The sequence below is a fragment of the Anas platyrhynchos genome, chromosome Z (genome assembly GCF_047663525.1).
Source record: "Anas platyrhynchos isolate ZD024472 breed Pekin duck chromosome Z, IASCAAS_PekinDuck_T2T, whole genome shotgun sequence".
NCBI classification, from domain to species: domain Eukaryota; kingdom Metazoa; phylum Chordata; class Aves; order Anseriformes; family Anatidae; genus Anas; species Anas platyrhynchos.
The window spans coordinates 72,213,406-72,227,149 of record NC_092621.1 but is presented as its reverse complement, the minus strand read 5'-3'; the positions used below and the strand labels follow the sequence as shown (position 1 = coordinate 72,227,149).

General features: G+C 37.2%; 1 protein-coding gene across 1 annotated transcript in view; it reads right to left on the bottom strand.

The window, feature by feature from the left end:
- The window catches only part of LINGO2 (leucine rich repeat and Ig domain containing 2), a 379,180-nt gene that overhangs the window by 89,755 nt on the left and 275,681 nt on the right, over positions 1-13,744 (bottom strand). The window lies entirely within an intron of this gene.

Below are 13,744 nucleotides of genomic sequence, written 5' to 3'. Positions count from 1 at the left end.
AATCCATGGCTCTGTGTTCAAATATACTGCTTCCAACAACAGTGCTGAACTGGCTAACCAAAGAATAAAGTAGCTACAGGAACAACTGCCAGCATTTGTTATCAGCTAGAGAAAAAGCAAAACCAAGGGACAACTGCTGAATATAGGTAGTGTAAGGAAAAACAGCAGAAGGAATAAGTGAATGTATCACTTTGCTCTCTGCTCCTTCTGGCACTCATAACATGCCACTTCCTTTTGTTCAGTTTCACTCAGTCAAACATCATGGTGCCTAAATAAGCTGCACTGTTCCTAACAGCAAGATGCAAGGAAAAATTCCCTAAAAGATTATTTTGTGTTGTGTCAGAGTATACGTGCAGTATATTATTCATATATGAAATGTCATAGATGAAAGAAATATTTGGCTTTACATACGCACAAAATATTAAGCAAAAAAACATGTGGTAGATAAAAAACTAGACTTCTATTTTCTCCAGTTCTAGCTAATTGACTCCCTAAAACTCCAGAAGAAAAGTTAAGTACTACTTTGCATTTTTTGTTACTTTTTTTTTTTTTTTTTTAAGATATTTAAAACTTAAAACTCATAATTTTGATTTGTTTTCATAAGACCCAAGGGAAGCTCTGGCAATAAATTATGAAAGGCCTTCAATGGTCCAGTAAGCATGATAATCCTTTGCCTTATGGGGAAATAAATGACTCACAGTCTGTTCCATAACTGAAGATCACCCTTGACCTAAGCTATCTTCTTCAGTCTATCTAAAGAGCATTTATATCTGTTTGAAAGACACACATGTGCTAAAGAAATCATGAATGCATATGAGGTAAACATACGATAAGGATACCGGTATGCACAGGCAAGAGGAATGGTATCTTACAGGATGGCAGGACTAACATGGGTGATGTATTTTTCTTCTTTTTGTAAGATAAATAGCAATGGCAAACAGCAATACAAATGATCCATATAAGCAGGGCTCTTTCAGAGTCCACTCATTGAGAGAGAAGAAGTTTCAGCTGCAGCTGGGTGATGTGCACTTTGATTGCTGAACGTGGAACTCCAGGGAAATAAGGAAAGGAGAATGGAAGAAGCATTTGAGTGGCCTTCACTCCAGTGAAGTGGCAGAGCCACAGCTAGGCATTGACATTAATGAAAAGCTGAACAATTGCACAAGCCTGATCAATCACAGAAAATAGAACAGTCACATCTAAATCCAATTCCACGGGCTGAGCTTTTACATTCACCCTAAGTCTCTAATTGCCAACACATCTATTCCTTCATTTGCTGTAAATGCTCTCTTGTGAAAATCCCTCTACCCATCAGCTAGTCCTTGGATATAACCTCAGTCTAGCAGAATAGTGCTGAATTGAGGTCTTCATAAATGTTAGCTGCTTGAGCTAATATCACAGCTCTTACTTAATGCCCTTTTTCCACCCATTCTTACAAATGGTACTTTGTTTACAAATGCCATTCAAGATCTGGACATGACAATGAGCAGAAGGAATACCTGCTTAATGTCCTTTGGCAGACAAAGATGGCTAGAGACAGCACAAGCCATGGTGGGAAAAGGCGGAGCCTTTCTTCCTAGGAGTAGCTGCCTTTTAGCACAAGAAGGAAATAAGCTATGCCATTTTAAATTAAAGGAGGACAAAGGAGATGGCTTAGTCCATTCCTTTTGACACTAGACTAAACTGGAGGAGATGGGAAAAAAAATTGTCGCCACTCCACACTGTGGCTTTATCTGACCCTGGGACAAAACAGCTATTTGCCGTCAAAGAAATTGACACATCATTGCAAAGGTGATTCTTAAGATATTTTGACAACGGTAGAAATAGAGACATGGGAATCACAACTGGCAGAGTGACTGCAAACTCTGAAGTGGGATGTCCACCAGGAAAATTGAGTTGGCTCTGGTGGAAAGTGAAGTCCAGATTTGCCACTGCAGAGCAAAGTGAGTGGTAGTGGAATGTTTTTCATTAATGTTTGTTCAAATGCAAAGCAAATTTTCACTTGAACGTGTGTGTAGTGCCTTTGTGTTGCTTTCTGCAGACTTCTGAGCTCTCAAACCATTCTAGCATGAACAAACACAAGTGAACTGTAAGCTTCACTGCTCACATATTTGAAATGCATATTAGACTTTAAAAGCTACTGTTCATTCCTTGTTGGATATTGCTAAAATAATCTAATCAGAGGAAAGAAACTAAGTGACATGTTACTTTGGTAGCTAAAAACTGACTATGCCGAAACAACACCAAAATTATCTACATGAAAAATAAAACCTTTTACTGGAAACTTATGTAAAAATTTGGAGAGTAGAAATGAGAATTCTGTAACTTATATGTGGGCAATTAAGAAGCTAATAGAAAGACAAAACTGTTAAATAATGAATTCATTTAGTTGTTTTCAACTTGTTATGGGGAAAAAACAAGTGACATTTCAATTTAGCAAAGGAAAATGGAGAGGTTATATTAATAAGTTCTGTGTTCTGACATATCTCACTTTCTTGTCCCTTTTCTGAGTTTTGTTAAGCAGCATCATTTAGATTTTAAGGACATACAGGACAAAAGTTTCAAATACTGGCATCTCAACTGTTGCTATTTATTTATTTATTTATTTATTTTCTTATCTGCTACATCCATCTTCCATGAGCCAAGGTGTAAGCAATCCCAAAATTCTGGGACTGAAAACAATCAGTAAGTAATCCCAAATTGCTTCTCAGCCTTAAAAACCACTACAAATATTGGGCTTCCATTGACAACCTTCTTTATTCACTCAAATCCAGAAGAGTTAACAATGAAGCTATGGAGCTGTACACCATCATAAATTGGTGTATAAACAACAGGGCCTGCAGTGAAACATTTCACTGTCAAAGTTCAGAGGCATGAGAGAAATGAGAAATAAGGAATAACTAATGTGATCTGAATATTAGTTCTGATATCCTGTACTATGTATTCTGCATGTATTTGCAGTCCCACAAAACACAACTGGTAGCTCAGCTCAACTCTTTTAGATAAATGCTGTTGTAAGTGTACAAACCAGCTCAGCTTTATTATCAGGAGCATACATGTGTTCAGAACAAGATTAGCTGCTGCTGCTGCTATGTAAAAAAATCCAGCACCCTCCCTTCTGCAAACCCCCAAAACAAAACACACACACACAGAAGCATTTCAAAGCCTGTGAGAAGGATATTTTCTGAGAAGAATGAGGATAAATTACATGAAAGCTGAAAGAGCTATTACAAACCAAGATTTCTGGAATCAGAAGCCACTAACAGGAGAAACATTAGAAAGAGATGACTGGAGGAAAAAAAACAAACAAACAACAACAAAAAAATATAATTTAAACCTCTTCAGGGCTTACTAGTCCCTGGGCTCCACATCATGTTATCATTACTGTGCAAAGTGCACTGTGCAGTTTTCATATTTGATCTTTTTATAACCATAAAACAATTGTTCTTAGCTTTCACCTCTCTTGTAGCACAAGCATGATGAACATGCAACAGAAAGATTTTCTGTAAGGGGATCTGATTGCTAAGCACCCTTTTACACTATCGTAAGATAGATGGAAGACCTACAGTAGCACATGCTTCTGCCTCATTGGGGCTTTGAGGAAAACAAGAAAAAGAAGTTTCCCTGCCCTTCCTACTCTTTGTGAAAGAGTCAAGGCAAATGTCAGCCCCAGAAAACCAATCTAATTTGAAAAGGCTAGGCTTTGACATCCTTGATTAACAATGCAGCCATTTGGAGGAGACTTGACAGATAGATGACTGGAGCTATCTTTTCAGAGAAACAAATAGTTCATTTACAAATTACACTTCATTAGTCTGGAGAAGATTAATCCAATTCCAGATGGCAAAATGTAACTAAAACTGCATAATTTTAGTGGAAGTATCAGTAAAATTTAATTTTCCCTAAAATTACAAGTTTAGAGATGAATGCCTCCCTCCACCCCTCCAACTGCAAGAAAGCAGTAAGTCATTGTAATTTAGAGTCTGAACACGAGTTTAATGAGACTGGGAAGTAAAATGAAGATTCTCCATTAACAAATGTATTTAACTGTATTATTCATTCTTTTAAACGCACCCCATTCCTAGGGCTGTGTATGCGAATGAACATTACTGTTAATGTTGATGCCTCCTGACATCACAGTAAATCAAGATTCATCACAGAGAATTCAGAGATGCAGAGATGCTCCTGCATAGAAATGACCTGGCATTTTTTGAACCCAATAGTTTCTGGTCAAGGAAATTTTACTCCCGAGATATGAAGATCTCACAGGGAATGTGGAATTTCAGACAAAAGGTTTTAAGCAATGATTTATCAAGATCAGGCAACTCATTTCTCAGGCAACAAGTCCAACAGATAGAGAGGAAATTATTCATATGTTTCAGGAGCTTTACCTTAAAAATTCCTGTCTAGCAGTTGTGTTATTAATACAGAGTTTGATAGTTTCAATAAAATACTTTCGACAAAAAAAAGTTTCGACAAAATACTTTCCTGCAAACCACAGTGCTTATCTGGTTTGTGAAAGTATCAAAAAGAAGATCTTGAATTGAAGTTTTTCCATGAAACAAACCAACATACGAAAAAGAAACAAACAAAAAAAACAAACAAACAAAAAACTGATCATAAAGATAGGCTATTCTAGATTAGTTTCTTTACATTTTTCATGGAAAGCTTGAAAGACACTGGTTTCACTCCAGTTTCAAGGATCTTTTTTTCTTCTGCAGCTTGTCCTTCTGTTCTCCTAAATGGAAACCCTCATTAAAACTTTTCACTGTTTCCATATGACTGTCTTTTATCTTCAGAATTACAAATATTTTCTCAAAGATTTTCCTAGTCAATTGGTCTTTCCTGCAGAAGACCAATCATCTAGGTCTTCATATCAGTCTGGCTCAGTTGGATCAGTTTAGGAAAAGCAAAAACATGTAGGAACTGGCATGCAAGGATGGTGATGACATATGACACTCTGACAATTAATGACATGATAAATTATTAATACTGCTTTTCCATCTCTAAAGACAAAATAATGTAAAGCAATAGTGATAAATCGGCAACATAGGAATAAGACTCTTCTCTTTTTCTATCTTCTCTGGTCAGATCTTTTATCATTATTTTTTTTTTAATAGATTTTTTTTTTAATCAAGTGATTTGAAACTTCTCTTCCGATGGGTCATTAAAATCTTCTATGTCAAGCAGGCAAAAACCAAAGCAATAGGCAATGCACAGTAAGAGCAGAGAGGCTAACTATAATCACTGTGTGACATTATGTTGATTCATGCTGACATTTCTGCTGGTCAAGTGGTAGCCTCTGAGTTCCTGAAGTGAACAAACAGTGCCATGTATGCTTGATATGCATATCCCATTCATTTTTATTTTTTATTGCCATGGAAAAAGAGGAAAACAGAAGAACAGACAGATGCTTAGCATTTAGATGAAAACAACAACAACAAAACAATGCAGTAATCTTCACCAGGGAGGGCTAATTCATTATGTCAACTCCTCAGAGCCCTGCACAGCAGATTTGGCAGGGCAGTGACTTTCTGACATGACTGAGCTTATTGAGTCAGTGATCAGCAGATTTATGTTTTGTCTGTTTTCTACAGGTCAGTTCTAGAAAACTGAATTATTTCTTTTCAGCAAGAAAAGACAAGACAATGTCTTGTCAGAGAACAGCAGACATGAAAACCATTGGGGAACTAGTGAACAAATGACAACTTTAGTAATCAAGTTATTTAAAAATAACTTATGTTCCAGATATGATTCCCTTTCAGAGAACTATGTGTGTAAAACACATTAACAATGTAAATATTGATAACTACATTTTAAGTCAGCCCTGCAACTTTGCAAGACAGAAATTATTTCTTACTCTATATAAATCCATAACTAGGGTACACTAAAGGTGGGTAAGAATATAGGATTCTCATTCTGAGACATTCTAAATTAAGCATCCCGAATATTATTCTAAATGGGCATTATGGGCTGTGCCACAGAAAATTGAAAAAAAATAAAAAAGACGAAGAACCAAAACAGCCAACGAATCCAACCCAACCAGCCAACTAACCAACCAAAAAAACCCTTACATCCAGCACCAAGAAACACCTACAAACCAACAAAAAAAAAAAAAAGAAAAAAAAATAAACAAAAAAAAAACCACACCACACAACCAACCAAAGACCCCTACAAACAGAAACCAAAAACCAACCAAACAAACAAACACTAGAACTGAAAAAAACAAACAAAAAAACACAGCACATAGGGCTGGGAGAACCTGGACTGGTCTGTGTATATTGCTCAAAACTTGCATGAAGCGTATAGAGAAATATAATGTGACCTCCATAAACAAGTAGAATGTGAAAAATTAAGACAGTGTTCATGCCAAGAGGAGGAAAGCAGACAGAACAATTCATCAGGAAAAGTACACTTGCAAACTAAAGTGAGGATGTAAAACAAACCCACAGCTCTCATATACTCTTAACTATTCAGCTTATTAGAAAAATCTTTCTCTTTTTTTCTAAAAAAATCATCTCAGTGCTTTTCTCTACATTTCATCCCCCATTCTGAGTAATTTACACTGAACATAAAAATCATTTAGCTATGTATGCTATTTTAATTTTTTCCCAAAGCAAGAAAACTATTATCCAAAGCTCATTTAGGTATCATGAAGTACTTGGGGTCAAATATCTGTGGTTCTGATTAATTTGCTATTGGCAGCAGTGAAGTTAATAGTCATTTGGGTTCAATACTAAGAGAATAGATACCATATTTTAAGGAGATCATGTTTAACAAAATTGTTAGATGTTTTCAATATATGCCATTGAGATTGCAGATATGGTTAGAATGTAAACCAAAACTACATCTTAAAAAACGAAAATTATGAAAATCTCTGACAATGGGTAAAGAAAATATCAGTGCACATGCAGTGCAACCTACAATAATACTAAGACCAGTAACAACAGACAGTTTAGGAAGGAATTCCAAATACTTTCCACTTAAGGGTGTTTAACAGCAGTCAGCCTAAACACACAACATAACATAAGGAAGTATGACTTGTTCCAGGTGAACTAGAGCAAAGTAGTTTGTTTGTTTTGTTCAAAAAAGTGTGTCATGCAATGGATGAAGAACCTTTGCACAAAATTCTGGAAACAAGTAAAACAAACTAAAAGAAGGTTGAATTATATATATACTACCATAGGTCAGGATTATGTACCTCTACAGCACTATTCAGGTACTTACACAGTGACTGGATAATGCAGATAATCAGTTCATCTTGTGTAATAACTCTGTGCTGAGTATATGTGCATTACTAGAAATGACATACCTGCCATGTTACATAATTCTACCATAGATATTTCATCATATTTCCTTTATTTATTCAAACAATATTTCTACTCTTTTTGAATGCTCATTAATGGTGCAAATCTTATGAATGGAGTCAGTTCCTTCTAAAGGTACATTACCTGGAAAATTCTGTTAACCTATGTGGCACTCTATCCAAAGCATTGCAGGTAAGAGAGGGCATATAAACTCTGGGTCACTCATTTTATCTACTGTGGCAAAAGATTATCTGTCAGTACCTGATGTGAACACATACTCTTCACACAGTAAAGTAACCTTTTCCTGAGGGAATGGGAGGGAATGTTCACTTCCTAATAGCAGTAAGTGATCACAGTCATTTTATTCCTAGAACTATTGCCTTGCTCATAAATCACTCAGCTTCTCATATTACAATACATTCAGGGGTTGCACTTTCTTCTAAGTGTCATATTTCACATCTGAAATACTGGAAAACTGATGTTTTCTTTGCAGAAAAGTCCTTAATACTTTGTAGAAGGCTTGATTTTTGGAGTTTTTGTAGATGCTGCTGAAAATAGTCTGATGAAAGATGCATCCCGCGATACTAGAAGAATCTTTCACAAAAGCTGAAAATTGAAGCTAAGCAGAGGTTAAAGAATGTACAGCACAAAGCTTGCACTTGCTACGCTTAGTAAGTCTTTTGAAGATCAGAATAAAAAAAATATATTATTTTGCATCTGCCTAGGTTTTCTCTGTCTGAGACATTTCAATTTTAACTAAAATGAAAGACTGTGGAAAGCAAGGGGACTCCTCTGACTTTGGGTTAATCTCTTAGTGTCTATTACTTTCATTTGATGAAGGCATATCTTCAAATTCTGTGTGCTTTATGGTGTTCTATGTTGATCTTTGAGTAATAAAGAAAAAGCCAGAAGAACAAAGCACAAAGAAATGCTGTGGGAGAGGAAAAGGTTGCATTTCTTTTCTCTCAAAGCATGAAGCTTTAGAGCAATTTCACTGATGATATATCAAGGCACCATTTTACTTCATCACTCCAAAAATCCTTCATTTTCATGGTCATGTAATGCACACTCTGTGGCAGTGGACTGGAAGCAGCTAACAATAAGAAGGGCTACAACAGTAAAAGTTCATACTCCTATCTGAACTGGTCATCTTTCACTCTAGTCCCACAAGGTGTCCTGAGTTCAGAGTTACATTTCTATACATATATTAACTTAGTAAAAATTGCAACATTTCTTAGGATTTGGCAGTCAAAAGTAGATGATGCATTCTCTACAATAAATATTAGCCAAACCTTCACTTTGATTTAGCTAGAAGTGGCTGCTTTTTTTTTTTTTTTTTTTTTTTTTTTTTGTCCTCTTACCACTAGGGCATGAAAATTCCTGACCTATATTAACTAGAGAAAAGTAAGGCATCAACACTATGAAGCTTTTACTTGTTTACTCTGTGACTAACAACTGAAGAAAAATACTCCCATTTGTAAGTCATAGTATCAGGAGCAAACGGAAATGGATCCATTTTCTAGCTGTGACATAGACTATATGATCTTGGATAAATGGATCAATCTATGCTTCCATTTTTTCTCTTATGTTAGAATGTTTCATGATGCCATGTGGATAGTATGCAGTTTATTTTACATTTGACAAATCTAGAAAAGATTCTTAAATTGAAGGTTTAAAGAAATGTGTCACTATGAATTAGATCTCAACAGTGTAGTATAACCCCAGCAGCAAATCACTGACTACAATACAAAGCATTTTTGGTGCACAGGTCACTGTCCTAGTTGCAGAATAGATTGGTTAAAGGAATTTACACCACTTCTCCAACAGAGGGTCTTCTCTGGAAGGAAACTCTACCCACACAAGAATTTTCAGCACAGTGATGGCAGCTAACAAAATTTCTCCAGACCCCAAGCTAGAAAAGCAATGTTGGCTCAACTATGCCATGCAAGCACTGTTTCTACCCAGTGATGAAATGCCACAGAGGGGAACAAAGCTGCACTCAATACCTCTGGCCATGCGGGACCTCAGGGGGTTTCTCGCCCAAACTTCAGCCCAGAGCAGGCCCAGATGAGGGGTCAGACCAGGTTGCTCAAAGCTTTATCCCATGGGGGCTGGAAACCCTCCAGGCTGGGAAATGGCACCACCTTCCTGGGCTCTAACCCTGCTCCTTGGTTGTCCTCATTGAAAATAAAGATTTTCCTTAAGTCCAGCTTGAACAAATCCTGTTTCAGATGCTGTCTCTCACACTCCCACCAGAGGCACCACTGTGAAGAGCTCATCCCCATCCCTTTAATCCACTCCTACATGTACTGGAGTGCTGTGAGGCCCATCAAAGCCTCCTCTGCCCCCATTGAACCAGTCCTGGCTCTGTGGCCTTTCCTCACAGGGTAAGCACTTCTGAAGCACCACTGTTACAGTCAATGTGAGCCCCTGCAATGTACTGATGTTCCTCCTGTCCTGGGCCCCAAGCAGGATGGTTCACCCATGTCCACACCATATCAACTCTTCCCCACCACATTCTTCTCCCTCCCATGCCCAGAAATGTGCTCTAAAATGACTTGTTTGATGAGTTTTCTAGGGACCACAGCGAGACCATATCATTCCCTTAGTCTTTGGTACCCTGGCCAACTCTCAGGGGGCTAACTTGTCTAGATGACAAAACTAATATAAATGGAGAAAAAAAAAAAAGAAGAAGAAAAAAGAAAAAAAAAAGGTAAGTCTCTCATTAGAATTGACAAAGCAGCTGCAAGCTTCAAGCTAAGAATAGGTGAGAAACAATGGGCCTAAGCTGAACCTAATTAAGTCAATTAGTTGAACAAATAGAGAAAAAAGGTAATTAACACCACTCCACTGGTAACATGCTTGACACAGGGTAATTAGCCTTTTTGAGAAGTACCACAGAGCACTGCAGTTACACAACTATGCAGGATTTCAGACTAACTCAAACTTTGCACAATGGAGTTAGGAGTGCAGACATTCTTGTCGTGATTTCTCAGAGCACACAAGAGAAACATGGTGAGAGATTTTATTGGAAGTGGAAAGATGCATTTGTTCTTAAAAGAAGCTTCTAGCACATATAAAGTATAACAGAAACAAAGGTCAAGCACGCATTCAGAATCTGACTATATAATCTGTTTTATAACACTGGCATTTTGCTGTAGCAAAGAGCCCCCCACATCCACCTTTTTTTTTTTTAATTTATTTATTTTCCCCAGAACAGAACAGTACTTTGATCACATTATTAATGCCTTCTGTGACTTCTATAAAATCAGGGTAGCAATAATGCTGTCAAATTCTCCTCAGACCAACTTTCAATAGAAAAACAGCCTTAAATAAGTACAGGCCAAGCAACAGAGAAGAGAAATGCCAATCTGAAAATACCGTCTCTCTGTTTCTCATTTGTTTGGAGCATTGTCTGGCATTGGGGCCTATTTATTAGGGTAAAACTTAAAACTGAATATATATTAGTTTACTGTTATGAAGGAATGCTGCATTGCTTACAGTTTATTATGCCCTTGAGTGCCATAATGACTTCTTACCTGTATTAAATCCTTGTGTTTTGGTAATGAAATGCATGCTCTTGTGCCCTAATGAGCACTCAAACATAATTTATAATCAAACATTATGAATCTGCAATTACCGCATTCCCCATTGCCACACAGAACAGCTTCCAATGTACAACTCAAGTTTATTTCTGGTGAATCAGTCACTCTGGCCCACTGGGTAAATCTTCCTCCACATTTAGCAGACCCATTTTCATGTGGAAACAAAGGCAGGCCAAAATCATTTCTTACTGTGGGGAAACCCCAGGGGCTCACTATCATTTTGATATTCACTTATGCATCTGTTACTAATCATGGATACCTACTGCACTTGAATGGAAACAGAAAAGGTGTTCTGTCACCTTCTTGGGGTGACATGCCATCGCTAATGCACAAATTACAATGGTTATTCGTTGAGCGGTTTCACTGAAATACGTGTTTCAGTTAGGAAACACAGCAGAAGCTAGGCCTTTATTTGGAGCCAAATTAGCTTTTTATTAGGAAAAAAAAAAATAATGCAGAGGAGATTGCCTGGAGCTGAAGTACATGTAGATAGCTACCTCATCTTCCCTAGAGCCCAGCGAAGTGCAGGTGTTTGTTTTTAAATAAGATCCTTATGTTACAATGAAGAGGACCAAAACCCTGAATATTGATAAATGTTGACACCAGATGAAGGAGAAAAAGAAAGAAATAGCGATTGTATGGTGGTCCCAAACGGCCTCTGCAATAATTACTGGCTCTGGGACATTTTGTTTATGGAATAAGCCATATAGGTATTCCATTGCTTAGCACTGACATCAAGGAAGAGAACATTGATTTCAACAGTACCATAATTCACATCAGCACTGGGGAAACTGCTCGTAACTTCAGCTTCCTCATTTGTAACAGTGAAAATTAGTGCACTGAAAAAAAGTGTAAAAATAGAACTTAAAAAGGCAGAACTGATTAATTAGGCAGAGTTGTGTCACAAACCTTAGATGGCTAAGGTAAACCAAATATCTCTTTATTGAAGATCTCTATACCTAGTGATCCAAACTCACACAACATATTTTACCTGTTGTACACAAAACTTGCATTTTTAAAATAGTTTTAAGATCTGCAAGATATATATATATATATATATTTTATATAAAAGCTTCAGCATTTTACAACTTTGCTGTTATTGAAAGATCTCATGATAAGTTTTCTGAATATCACACATTCCCTTCATGATGTTTTATCCTAAGCTATGTTCCTTTAGGACATATATTCAAAATACCAACCCTGCTACCGCCACTGACAGAAATCAAAACCTCCCATAACTTACAATGTACATATTTGTGAATTATTACAGGTAAAAGTATTTGCTGATACTTCATTTTAAGTCAGAAAAATCCAGCTAAAGAAAAAGTTATACAACTGTGAATGAAGTAGGGCTATTAGGGATGATTGATCAGATTCTCACCTTATTATTTTATGTATATGAAAAGAATACTGCACTGTGGAATATAACAGGAATTACTTTATACCTTTGTGAATAACTATCTTGTGGTCTCTTTTTCTTCCTGCGTACATAGCAATCTATAGTTAATATACAAGCAGTATATAGTTCATATATAATAAATGGGTATTTTCAAATATAATCAGTGAATCTAAATGCTTCAAAAAGCCACAGGGACATATTTCTTCCAAAGACTGAATCCAAAATGACACAGCTAATGAGTATGTCCTTGAAGGACTTAGGCTGCATTTATGCATATGTAATTCAGTTACAACTGATTCATTACAGAAAGGCTGAGATGTCCATATTACCTGAAGCCTATTTAAAGAGAACATCTGTTTTGCTAAATGGAGAGCATATCTGAACTGTGAATGAGTAAGAGATAGCAAGAGCTATCATGCAAGAAAATAATACAGAAAACTGCCATGTTTTCTGAGTTGCCTAGACCAAGTCACATACTCATAAGTATGTATATTCACTAGGCCATTTCTATCTATCTACAGGAAGCAAAAATAATTTCCTTACGCTGTGTTCACCTCTAATACCTTCTGAGATCTCTCAGATGCTACATACCTGTTCATTTGTTTGAGGGTGCAATTATTTTAGTGTTCTTTCCCTTCTATATGTCAACAATGTGTACTATACACCATACAAAGGAAAAGGAAAAGACAAAGCTTTCAGCCAGATATTCTACATCTTTTTATAGTGTGACTGGGAAGGATCCCCCAGACAACTTCAATCTGGTACCTAATTTGGAGTGGGAAGCATTTGCATGGAACATACCTGTGACAACTTCACCTCCACTTAACTCCCCTTCTAAGGTCGATAGCTTGAGCCCATACAGCAAAAGGCTTATCAAGTATATTCACCTATATGCAATTGTTTGATGTTAACCACTACCTAACAACTAAATATTTTTGTAAAATCACAATCTGCAGAAGGAATCAAGAATGTGAAACCAAGCTGTGTCTGGACTGACACTAAACCTCACACATACATTGGTTCATATGCCAGTAAGCCTCACCTCCAACCCTGGAAAGGTGATGGAGCAACTTCTTCTGGATGCCATCTTCAAGCAATTGGAAGCGAAGATTATCGGGAGTAGTCAGCATGGATTCACCAAGGGGAAATCATGCTAGACCAACCTGTAGCCTTCTTTGATGTCATCACTTGCTGGGTAGACGAGGGGAGAGCAGTGGATGTTGTGCACCTTGATTTCAGCAAGGCTTTTGACACTGTTTCCCACAACATACTTGTGACGAAGCTTAGAAAGTGTGGGATAGATCAGAGGACTGTGCAGTAGACTGAGACCTGGCTGACTGGCAGAGCTCTGAGGGTTGTGATCTGAGCACAGACTCTAGTTGGAGGCTTGTTACTAGTGGTGTTCCCCAGGGGTTGGTACTGGGCTTTGTCTT